The sequence below is a fragment of the Schistocerca serialis genome, chromosome 5, assembly GCF_023864345.2.
Source record: "Schistocerca serialis cubense isolate TAMUIC-IGC-003099 chromosome 5, iqSchSeri2.2, whole genome shotgun sequence".
NCBI classification, from domain to species: domain Eukaryota; kingdom Metazoa; phylum Arthropoda; class Insecta; order Orthoptera; family Acrididae; genus Schistocerca; species Schistocerca serialis.
In genome coordinates this window covers 831951402-831964987 of record NC_064642.1, presented here as the reverse complement: position 1 = coordinate 831964987, position 13586 = coordinate 831951402, and the positions used below count along the sequence as shown (strand labels likewise).

The window sequence follows — 13586 nt, the reverse complement described above, 5'->3', positions numbered from 1 at the left end:
TGGTGGCTAACACATGTACGGGTACACTGCAAGCCAGTGACTTCACCCTTTACATCTGTCTATTGACGTGTGATTGACTCAGCTGAGCAGTTTTGATGTAATCGTCTGATCACAGTTCCGCTTGTTTCCACTACTTACACTGGACAGCAGGAACATGTGGTGTTTGTCGTGCCGTTCAGCGATGCTCGCTGACCGCCAAAATACACATAATTTCCGTTAACCACAAGCAGTTTATATAATGTCAGCTTTCTGCACGAATACAAAATTTGTTGTTATTTATTCTGGTCACGTTAAGATTTGTAATATGAACAAAAATAAGAGAAAAAAACCAATGACCAATAAAATGACTCACGTAATAATGAGTGATAAATATGAAAGGTAATTTATGCCCGCCGGATTAATTTGCTTCTCAGCGCGTTTACCACAAATTCAGGGAATTTGTTTCCCATCATCAAGTGGGGATTAACACCAGAGCTGAATTTGCGGCTTTAGGCTATCACATACTTTTGCTATTTTAATAACTGTCAACTCCGTCATGACGGTGAAATACTGTTCCAGCGGTGACTGTCTATTACTCACGTTTTCCATAAGGTGGACCACCAACAACTTCCAATGAAATGCCCTCTTTTGTTAGTCGTAATGGCTTGGCGACAGCTGTTCGACCACAATGAAGTTCTAGCAGGTTCTCTGAGCTGATTAAGAATAAGGCAGTTTATGTTTGCTGTCACTGTGTTTCACTTCTTCACGATGCTCCTGTTTCACAGAAACGATGCCGTCAGTGAACGTACAGATGCAACTCCAACGAAGTATCTTTGATGGGGCGCTCAAACACGCACATGATTCTCTGTTGACGCGTGGTAAAGAGAACACGTGCGATGTTGACGCTTACTGTCAGTGGTTTGTTCAGAGATTTTGGGAACATATTCTCTCTCTCTCTTTCTCTCTCTCTCTCTCTCTCTCTCTCTCTCTCTCTCTCTCTAGCTATCTATCTATCTCTTTCAGAGGACGTACTGGTATTCAGTTACACTGCGGGTATAGTCTCCTTTGTAGCATGTATTTGCTTCTGACATTTGGTTTTCGGCTGGTTGTTTCCCCTTCTTTTTTTTTGTTTTTTTCGTTTCGACTACGTGCAGACCTTTCTGATGTGTGGTTTTTCTTTTCATTGAACGTGAATTATAACTTTGGCTTAGTATTCAGCATTCGATTCCTATGCTTATCTTTCTATGTTTTCGGTTTTGGTTTTTCTTACAAATCGAGGCGCCCTCGGAGTTTCTGGATAGTCTGTTATCCTCAATTCTCGCAGATTTTTACCCCTTGGTAAACAACACCTCCTCGCTTGAGAAAATAGTGAAGGATCGACTATTGAACCCCGTAAGAACTATGACGAGGGCAGGGTCCGCGGCCTTAGTGAAATTTTTGAACAATATCATACTGCTGTAGGTTGTTCGTATAAAGCAGTCGTTCAGCCCCGGTTTTCGGGCAATTACTGGTATTTGTTTTATGGGAACTAGGCCACGGTCCGAGGCCTAACGTCTCGTCCTCCACTGTTGGACACGTTTTTCTGTAAGTATATGTATCTTAATATTTACATTTAAGGTACCCGAATACGTTATATTTTGGTTTTAAGATGTTGTTTCCTGTGACTAGGCAAGTCACTTTAATTTTACGTTTTGACATATCAGTTACGATTAGATGTAGTAGTACTTATACTTTTAGGTATTACATACTTTTAATTTACATTCTCATTATTATTTGTTAATTCCGCTTTTGTTTAACATACAGACTATTTCTGTCACTTTTGACCTTTACAAGTACGCTTTTTACACACATATCGACTCTATATACTATGTTCTTTGCACTCTCAGGCCCATACTTTGTGGCCGTTGCGATACATCCACCACGCCAGCTATACGAGATACTGACTTAAGTGTTTATAGTGGATACTGACGTTAGTGCTTATAGTGGACATCGGTTTCACTATCATCTTAGGAGGTTGTCGTTATCAGCTTTTCCACGTGTGCTCGAGTTGTGTATGTGGAATCTGTTTCGTTAATTTTTGATCACTTCTCACAGGTCGCGAACTATTGCGCATAAACTGTATTTACGCAGGGTCATATTTCACAGGAAATGCTACAGGTAAGGGACAGAAAACCAGTGGCAAATAAGGGTAGGCAGAACGAGGAAGCACACACGGCGAAAGCGGGTACTCGGACTGCCTGTAACAGGCGGGCAGCAGCGAGCACAGCTCATCCCGCGGCACCGCAGCTGCGGCAGCAACAAGGCGCGTTGCCTAGCGACGCGACGCAGCGGTCGCGGCGCGGCCACGCCCACGCGTGTGCGAGGCCCGGGGTCAGAGGTCAGAGGGGTGCGCGTAGGCCGGCCGTCCTGTGCACACGTATCGTAAACAATGATTCATTCGAATCAGTCCGTACAACCACCTCCCAAGACATTCACTGTTCCTCCTATTCCATCCCGCATACGGGCTGAAAGAAACACCCCAGTAAAAATAAACCCATTGCCTGGAGTAGATGAGAGTCCCTCAGAGTTAATGACGTCCTCGTGAGAGCTAGCCTCAAAAAAACTATTCCTCCTAGCGTGCGAGATGTACGAGGCAGGCGAAACACTGCCATACTTCGAGGACAACGTAATACTTCCATTTCCAAAGCACGCAGTTTCCGGCAGGAGTGAACATTACACTATTATCAGTTCAATAAGTCGCGGTTGCAAAGTACTTAGGCAAATTATTTACAGATGAATGGAAGAACGTGTAGAAGCCATCCACAGGGAGGATCAATTTGTGTTCCAGAGGAATGTAGGACTACACGAAACCACACTTACTCGGTGACTCGTCTTAGAAGATGGACTGAAGATAGCCAAACTTATGTTTATTGCATTTGTAGACTTAAAGTAAACTTTTGAGAATGTCGATTGGAGTATACTCTAGATTTCTAAAGGAAGTAAGGATATAGTCGGAGCGCGCTGTGTCTACCACCTACTGCGTTCTGTGCAGAAACAGGGATCAGCAGAGTGAATGCGATAGGACCATCTTTCTGCCACTCGTTGGAAATGAGAACGTGTTGTCGTAGCTCTGCCAACTGTGTACAATGAGTAACGAAGCTTTCTTCTGTAAGAACAGTTAAGATAAAAGACCGTAAAATCAATTACGGTGATGTTTCTTATCAGGAAAATTAGGAAGACTTCACATTTTATGGGAACTAGAAAGACAAGGCTTTACTAGTGCATTGTAGTGTGTTCCCAAATGGAATGATTTTCATGAACTCTGGCGAGCATGTAAATACCCTCACTCATCCTCATTTTTGTCGCATTTACCTAAGCTTTACGTATTTTACATCAACTTTCGAAAATATCGCATTGTTTGCCGTACTTTAAACGCATTTTACTCAATTACTCGAGCTCCAAATCACCATTCTCGGCGTATTCCCTTGGCATGATATAAGCAATGAACCGACTTTAGACGGAAAAATTCGGGAATTATGTCGCAAAATTATTGCACTGTATGATAAACATGCTCCTCAACGCACTGTCAAGGTAAAGAGAGCTCCCGCTCCGTGGCTCACCACTGCATTACGCCAGTTAATGAATGAACGTGATGCTGCACATAGGGCCTTCAAGCGTAACCCAACTCCCGAGGCGTACGAAGCTTATAGGAAACTCCGAAATAGAACCAAGCAAAGCGTGAGGAATGCCAAAATCAGACATGCCCGCTCTGTCGTATGCGGCATATCAAAACCTGCTGCACTGTGGAAAAAGCTGCGCAGTTTCGGTATAGGGAAGCGAAGATCTGACGCTGTTTATCAAGCGTCTGCAGAAGAATTAAACGATTTCTTCTCAACAGCCGTAAACTGCCACGCAGCGACAAATTACCAGCCCCAAGATATCAATCTCTCGAGGGACAAGTTTTTCCTAAAACATGTCACTACTGGCACAGTACACAAGGCAATTATGAGAATCTCTTCCGAGGCAGTAGGAAATGATGGAGTGAGCATTGGCATGATTAAGAACGTCGTAAACACTATTACCCCAGTTATCACAGACATCTTCAACCTGTCTCTTGTCAGTAGTACATATCCTACTGAGTGGAAGCAAAGCTTAATTCAACCTATACCCAAGACTGACAACCCTAAGTCGCCAGGTGACTACAGGCCGATCAGCATACTTCCTGCAATATCTAAAGCCCTAGAACACATTGTCCACGAACAGCTGACGGATTACCTCAAAACTCATAACATCCACGACAAATATCAGTCAGGCTTTCGAAAGCACCATAGTACAGCAACTGCATTAATCAAAGTAACTGATGACATTAAACATGCTATGGAAAGACGTGAAGCTACCATCCTAACACTGCTTGACTTTAGCAAGGCTTTTGATACAGTTGACTTTGATATATTACTAATTAAAATGAAGCAGCTGAATTTCTCAAACAGCGCAATACACTGGTTCGACAGCTACCTCAAAAACAGAAGGCAACATGTCATTTGTGGGTCGGAAAAGTCATCATGGAAAAACGTGCGCTCTGGAGTTCCCCAAGGCTCCGTCCTTGGTCCATTACTCTTCTCACTGTACATTAATGATATTTCTTCAGTGATTCACTCCTGCAACTACCATCTATATGCCGACGACATCCAACTGTGCATAAGTGCAAGCCCCAAGAACATTGCTGACGCAGTAGCGAGTATGAACGCAGATCTTTGCTCTGTTTCTCGATGGGCACAGAACCTAGATCTGAAACTATACCCCAAGAAATCCCAGGTCATACTTATATCTCATCCAAAGTTAATCAGTCGATACTTTCGCGAAACAGTCCCTCAAATACTCCTCAATGGTACCCAACTACCATACCAAAAAACAGTAAAAGACCTTGGAATAATCTTGGATGAACACCTAAACTGGGAAGAACAAACAGTCACAGCTTGCCGGAAATCGCTCTCCTCCCTACATGCAATTCAAAAATTTAGAAAAATATTTCCAACCCATGTTAAACAAAAATTAGTCCAAACACTAGTCTTGCCTAATCTTTACTACTGTGATGTAGTTCAACATGGCACAAATAATGAAAATTCGAGATGCCTCGAGCTAGTGATGAATTCTTGTGTTAGATACGTATGCAACATACGGTTGTATGATCATATCAGTCCTTCATACTCCCAGCTAGGTTGGATACGCCCACATAAGGCACGCGATCTCCACACGATGTGCTTACTTCATCGATTTCTTAGCCACTGGTGCCCCCAATACTTATCTTCTCACATTAAACACCTATCATCATTCCACAACCGCAATACCAGATCGGATACGTCTAGCATCTTGGCTGTACCTTTACATAACACAAAATCTTTCTCCGTGTCATTCTCCATCTCAGCCATACGACTATAGAACGCGCTCCCCTGTGATCTGCGTCTTATCCAAAACCACTCAACATTCAAGAGGGAACTTAAGACTTACATATTAGGGACGGTATAGCCACCATTGTTGTGCCCCCCCTCATCTTTTTCTTTCTCCTCTCCATCATAGCTTCGAATTTTACCATTCTATTTCTCTTCCTCTAACCTATCTACCTCTTCTATATCTCTTTCACCCCATTCCATCGTCTTATGGCTCTGCTTGATGAGAATAACTCACAAGCTGCAAGAATATAACGAGTAAATTCCCAACTAGCAGTAGGACTGACACTCATAAAAGAAAAATATGTTTACTTTCATATACATAGTCATTATTATTATTATTATTATTATCATTATTATTATTATTTTTATTATTCTTGATTGTTATAATTATTTTTTGATTGTTATAATTATCATTGTACTACTTTTATAATCTCTATTTTTTTCTTTAACATTAATACTGTATAACATGTTATATGTCCTAATTTTCTGTAGACACTGAAATTTGTTGAATCTGAGTATGCCTGGTTAGGTGTAAGAGAGGGCCTGAAGGCCCTAATCTTGCCAGGTAAAATAAATGCATAAATAAATAAAATAAATAAATAAATATTCTCACGTCAACAAAACGTCTCGTCAGCTCGATCTCATGACGCTATCAGCCAAAGTCATTGCAGCATGATTCTCATTTTCTGTATCATCGGTAAACCACTCCCCTCCATTCTCCTGGGAGTGCTACATACACGTGGACACATAGCGAACCTTTACTCTGCTTAACAAAAATACTGTTTATTAGTGTAAGAAATAGTCATCAGCAGAGAGGTGGAGCAAAAACTAAGTTCCTTAGACCAAAGTCTTTATAAATTCGGTAAAATTTTATTACAATTTCTCATCTCTCCCTATGTGGATGGAATCAAAGTATTCACGCATTCGTGGGATAAAGTCAAAGATTCAAATCTCTTGCATTGAACGCCTATTTCTAAAAGAGCTACCCCCTCACTGAAAATGGTTCAAATGGCTCTGAGGACTATGGGACTTAACTTCTGAGGTCATCAGTCCTCTAGAACTTAGAACTACTTAAACCTAACTAACCTAAGGATATCACACGCATCCATGCCCGAGGCAGGATTCGAACCTGCGTCCATAGCAGCAGCGCGGTTCCAGACTATAGCGCCTAGAACCGCTCGGCCACTACGGCCAGCCCCCTCGTTGAACCTATAGGCTAAGAACCCTGTGCAAAACTGTATGTGGCCTCTCTCCATGCACCCCACAACTCTTGCTCTGTCTTTAATCAACCCTCCCAGCAACACTGTCTCAGATTTAATCTGAAACTGGTCGGAAGTAGGAGGGTACTCTGCCCGCTACAATAATGTCTTGAAGAAGGAACAGAATGAGCTGAGTTCCACGTAATCAGTATACTTGAATACACTACTGGCCATTAAAATTGCTGCACCATGAAGATGGCGTGCTACAGACGTGAAATTTAACCGACAGGAAGAAGATGCTGTGATATGCAAATGATTAGCTTTTCAGAGCATTCACACAAGGTAGGCGCCGGTGGCAACACCTACAACGTGCTGACATGAGGAACGTTTCCAACCGATTTCTCATACACAAACAGCAGTTGACCAGCGTTGCCTGGTGAAACGTTGTTGTGATGCTTCGTGTAAAAAGGAGAAATGCGTATCATCACGTTTCCGACTTGGATAAAAGTCGGATTGTAGCCTATTGCGATTGCCGTTTATCGTATCGCGACGTTGCTGCTCGCGTTGGTCGAGATCCCATGACTGTTAGCAGAATATGGAATCGGTGGGTTCAGGAGGGTAATACGGAACGCCGTGCTGGATCCCAACGGCCTCGCATCACTAGCAGTCGAGACGACAAGCATCTAATCCGCATGGCTGTAACGGATCGTGCAGCCACGTCTCGATCCCTGAGTCAACAGATGGGACGTTTGCAAGACAACAACCATCTGCAGCAGCATGGACTATGAGCTCGGAGACTATGGCTACGGTTACCCTCGACGCTGCATCACAGACAGGAGCGCCTGCGATGGTGTACTCAACAACAAACCTGGGTGCACGAATGGCAAAACGTCATTTTTTTGGATGAATCCAGGTTCTGTTTACAGCATCATGATGGTCGCATCCGTGTTTGGCGACATCGCGGTGAACGCACATTGGAAGCGTCTATTCGTCATCGCCATACTGGCGTATCACCCGGCGTGATGGTATGGGATGCTATTGGTTACACGTCTCGGTCACCTCTTGTTCGCATTGACGGCACTTTGAACAGTGGACGTTACATTTCAGATGTGTTACGACTCGTGGCTCTACCCTTCATTCGATCCCTCCGAAACCTTACATTTCAGCAGGATAATGCACGACCGCATGTTGCAGGCCCTGTACGGACCTTTCTGGATACAGAAAATGTTCGTCTGCTGCCCTGGCCAGCACATTCTCCAGATCTCTCACCAATTGAAAATGTCTGGTCAATGGTGGCCGAGCAACTGGCTCGTCACAATACGCCAGTCACTACTCTTGATGAACTGTGGTACCGTGTTGAAGCTGTATGGGCAACTGTACCTGTGCACGCCATCCAAGCTTTGTTTGACTCAATGCCCAGGCGTATCAAGGCCGTTATTACGGCCAGAGGTGGTTGTTCTGGGCACTGATTTCTCAGGATCTATGCACCCAAATTGCGTGAAAATGTAATGACATGTCAGTTCTAGTATAATATATTTGTCCAATGAATACCCATTTATCATCTGCATTTCTTCTTGGTGTAGCAATTTTAATAGCCAGTAGTGTATTTTGCTTTCGCAAAGAATATAACTCCTGTTCCAAACTTGTACTGACCGACGCTAGTGATACAGACCGGCTTTCGCAGTCCAATACTGTAACTGCCATTCTGCGAAGACAGTTCTGCGCCAGTCTTACTCACGTCACCCATCCAGTTACACATGATTTCTCTAGATGCTTGCATGCTTAAGGTGTTTGGCAACTTTTATTGGTATATAGTGGATATGAGCCTGATATAGTCGAGAGTGTTGTGGCTACATAACGGACGATTAAGAAGAAGAGGAAGAAACGTTTGAGCTATGCGTGATGAGCCTCCAGGCAAAAGAAGTTTACAATATTTTATGTAAATCACTTATGCTATCATTTCTGTAGCATTGTTTTAGTGTCTGGATTCCATAGCAAGAAAGTATTGGGAACAGAGAAATTTTTATAGAACATAAACAAAAACGCATTGCAGTGGTGTTTGATGTGTGAAATTACATGCCATGCTGCAGTAACTCCATGAAGAGAAAACATTCTCTTCCACAGACTTCCACACACGCAACATTTGTCAAACAAATATATACACAAGGATTTCGGTAACGTCGCTCGTAAACTTCATCAACTTCATCAGGTGCGACCTTAGACTGCTCCTCGAGCTTTTTTTGGACCTGATCCAGTATTTATGTCTGTGGCTTTCCCCATCCACCGGCGGTTGCAGGCGTTCCATCTGCAGTCGGCGCCCGCTCGTTGCGATCTTCTGGAACACTGCCGTTCCGTTTTCCGACCGCTGCGGTTCTAGGTATTCCCTCTGTGGTCCGCGCCCAACAGACCTGCTCCTACGTGTTCCATCTTCGTGTTGGTGCGTTTGGAATTCTGTCAGGCGTTACCCCTGCGGACCGCTCCCGATCACTACGATCTGCTGGAGCGTTGCCGTTCCGGTTTTGGCTCGCTGCAGTTCTGGATGCTCCCTCTGAGGTCGGCGCCCATCGTTTTCAGACTGCTGCGGTCCTGGGTGTTTCCTCTGAGCTCCGCGCCCGCCGTTTTCAGACTGCTGCGGTCCTGGGTGTTTCCTCTGAGATCGGAGCCCATCAGATCCGTTCCGGAACGTTCCATCTACGGTCCGCTGTTCCTGGCATTCTGTCTGGTGATCGTTTTCCATATCCATGCCTTCCGTTCTTCTATTAGTCGAGTGCTGCAGCCGTCCCCGTTGCTTCTTTAATAATTTCAGAGCAGGATCTCAGGCTCTACTTCGCTGGTACCCCATGTTGCGTCTCATGAGATTGTCAATCACTTTTATATCAGTCGAGTCCCTTATAAAACGGTCCCAAAATCTTGATTTCCCCATAATTCATGGCATGATATAGTTGTAGACAGTTTTCAGGAATGGCTGACTTCGTCATATGTCTTAATCGGGTGTGCCTCTGATGTTCTTTGCACCTGATATCCACTGTTCTTGTCGTCTGATCAATGCAGGACATGCCACATTGACAACGTACATTATAAATCCCTGGTTTTCGTAACCACAAGTCGTCTTTAACACTCCCCACCAGTCCACTGATCTTGCTCGATGGACAGGAAACGCACGTGATATTGTGTTTATGGATTCTGGCAGAAGCATAACCAGCATAGGGCAGATACGCCACGTTCTTTGCTTCATCTTGCTTGCTGAACCTGTGGCGTAAGTGGCTGGCTGGAGTGCTCTCTCAATTTGTTTGGTCGTGTGTCCACTTTTGCAGAACACAGTTTTAGGTTGATCTATTACTGTCGGTAGACTCTCTTGGTCTGACAGGGCATGCGCTCTGTGGACCAATGTCGTAAGTATCCGTTTTTCTGTGCGGGGTGGTGACAGCTGCTGGCCTGCAGAAATAAACCATTGTGTGTGGGTTTTCGATACATACTGTGGCCAACCGATCCATCTGCTTTCCTTTCGACTAGTACATCCAGCTTCCCATTCTGCTCCAGTTCTACGGTGAATTTGATATTTGTGTGGCATAAGTTTTAAGATGTTCAGAAAACTTACTGAGCCTGTCCTACCCATGAAGCCAGATCACGAAGATGTCATCCACATACCTGAAGAAGCACGTTTACATCTGGCTGTCTCTACTGGCCTCTCCTCAAATCTCACCATAAACATGTTGGCAACCACAGGGGACAGTGGGCTGTCCATAGCTTCACCTTCAGTTTCCTCGTAATATTGGTCCCTGCACAGGAAATACGTGGATGTCAGTATATGGCTGAACAGGTCCAACAGAACACCGTGAAATACCTCTGTAAACTAACCATGATATCTGAATCTGTGATGTGCATTTCCTCAAATATGGGGACAGCAGATTTTTCAAGTACTCGGCTGTTGGTACGTAGGTGTTCCAGTATTACTGACAATTGGGCGTAGGGGCACGCCCTCCTTGTGTACATAGTCTAGGTGTCTGGTGTTCTTATCATACATCCCTGCTTCCTTCAGGAGAGCCCTGGTCTTCTTGTCCATCTTATCACCGGGGTCACACACCAGAGCTCTGGATGCAGGGTCCCCCGAAGTTGCCTTACTTTCTCATCATAATCCACCCATTTCAAAATTACTGTAGAGTTCCCACAGATTCACAGAACTGAGACCCTGCTTAGAGATTACCACAGTATACAAGAGAATAAGAAACTTCATATTTATCACGATTTACCTGTCTTCGATTATATAGAAGTCGTTCGAAATAATCATCATTCCTGTACGCTGAACAGGTAACTACAAGTAACACCAAAGTAAGGGATCTCTGGAACAAGGACTGTCATCGCATCGGAAATTACCAAGAAAGGGAATGGTTCGAGAAATACGACTGTGATACTGTGGGTGTCAAATATGATAGGAAACTGTGGGTCAAATTAAATAGAATCTGCAGTCGCAGCTCTGACTCGTTCAATAAATGGGGTATTGTGCAGTCTCCGAATTGTGACTATGGCGCACTGAAACAATCTATCAGGCATATAAAGAGGAGTGCATCCTTCGATGCTATCAAGGACGGGTGGAAAGATTTTATGAATGCCAATGCCATAGAGATGGAATAGCTTGCAAACCTAGAGATTAATATTTAGTGTTTTTGTTTCTGTTCAAATGTTCAAATGTGTGTGAATTTCTAACTGACCAAACTTCTGAGGTCATCGGTCCCTAGGTGTACATACTAGATAAGCTAACTTATATTAACAACAACACACACACACACACACCCATGCCGGAGGGCGGACTCGAACCTCCGACGGGAGAGGCCACGCAGTCAGTGACATTGCGGCTCTAACCACGCGGCCACTCCGCGCGGCTTTTGTTTTTCTTTTACGAAACGACATTCGTTACATGTTATACATGTACTGCTTGTGTGTGCCATACGAATGATGATAATGTCCTAACATTTTCCTTGGTTACATACCAGAAAAGACTTGTCAAATGAGTTATTAAGACACGCCGTCCGTGTGGAAACATCATTTGCCAAGTGTGCGGTCCCTCTATTCGAAAGCTTTTCTGCAACTGAAGTATGCTGTTGTTACCTACATATACAATACTCGTGTATATATTTTAATGAGACACAGGTGACATTGCGTTTTAAATTACAATTATTTTTCGTCCTTGCAGTAACACACACGCACTGTATGGAAACTATCCCTCTATGCGCATGACATGCAGTTAATTTTCCGCAGTATATGTGACAGTTTTTAACCTGTACATCGAAAAGGGCTGCTTAAAACTGTCGGTAGCATTTGCTGCTTGCCCACCATGTGGGAGGGCTCTGACTTGCGCAGACATACGATATTATGTGAGGGATGTAGTGCACATCGTGGCAGACGGGTGGTGACCATCAACAGCCGTTTACTGAGTGTACAGCAGCCAGCAACACGAGCAGTGAGAGTTCCTTTAGACTTTGTTACCGACCTCTAGCAGGAGGGGGCTACGGTCGACGACCCGACAATTTCGAAGCGGTTTAGTGAGCTGACTGGGGCCACTCAAAAGTAACTCTTGTAAAACTGTTCACTGGGCCTTTGTTGTCAAAATTCAGGTAATCGTTTGTTGTTGTTGTTGTGGTCTTCAGTCCTGAGACTGGTTTGATGCAGCTCTCCATGCTACTCTATCCTGTGCAAGCCTCTTCATCTCCCAGTACCTACTGCAACCTACATCCTTCTCAATCTGCTTAGTGTATTCATCTCTTGGTCTCCCTCTACGATTTTTACCCTCCACGCTGCCCTCCAATACTAAATTGGTGATCCCTTGATGCCTCAGTACATGTCCCACCAACCGATCCCTTCTTCTTGTCAAGTTGTGCCACAAACTCCTCTTCTCCCCAATTCTACTCAATACCTCCTCATTAGTTATATGATCTACCCATCTAATCTTCAGCATTCTTCTGTAGCACCACATTTCGAAAGCTTCTATTCTCTTCTTGTCCAAACTATTTATCGTCCATGTTTCACTTCCATACATGGCTACACTCCATACAAATACTTTCAGAAACGACTTCCTGACACTTAAATCTATACTCGATGTCAACAAATTTCTGTTCTTCAAAAACGCTTTCCTTGCCATTGCCAGTCTACATTTTATATCCTCTCTACTTCGACCATCATCAGTTATTTTGCTCCCCAAATAGCAAAACTCCTTTACTACTTTAAGTGTCTCATTTCTTAATCTAATTCCCTCAGCATCACCCGACTTCATTGAACTACATTCCATTATCCTCGTTTTGCTTTTGTTGATGTTCATCTTATATCCTCCTTTCAAGACACTGTCCATTGCATTCAACTGCTCTTCCAAGTCCTTTGCTGTCTCTGACGGAATTACAATGTCATCGGCGAACCTCAAACTTTTTATTTCTTCTCCATGGATTTTAATACCTACTCCGAATTTTTCTTTTGTTTCCTTTACTGCTTGCTCAATATACAGATTGAATAACATCGGGGAGAGGCTACAACCCTGTCTCACTCCCTTCCCAGTCACTGCTTCCCTTTCATGCCCCTCAACTCTTATAACTGCAATCTGGTTTCTGTACAAATTGTAAATAGCCTTTCGCTCCCTGTATTTTACCCCTGCCACCTTTAGAATTTGAAAGAGTAACGTCTATCATTTCGTATTATTGCTCAGGCATTCCTTTCCGTAACTTTGTCTTCGTGATGTGTGGGATGATGATCACGATAAAAGCATTCAAAATATAAATCTGCTGCAACATACATATTGAACATGAGATACTTCGGTACATGTACATTTCTTTTGCACAATAGTCCTCCGTAAAGAAAGTTGGGTTATTTTCACGAAAACATGTATTACCGTAATTAGTTAATAATAAAACATTGAATGATATTACGAAATAACATTCATCACGAGTCTTAAAATTCACAAATTCAATTTTTTCATAGTTACGTCTCCTTTTTT

At 43.5% G+C, this 13586-nt stretch overlaps 1 protein-coding gene across 5 annotated transcripts in view; it reads right to left on the bottom strand.

Annotated features, from left to right (window-relative positions):
• The window catches only part of LOC126481546 (neurexin-1), a 2075559-nt gene that overhangs the window by 1465285 nt on the left and 596688 nt on the right, over window positions 1–13586 (bottom strand). The gene's annotated exons all lie outside the window — the stretch shown is intronic.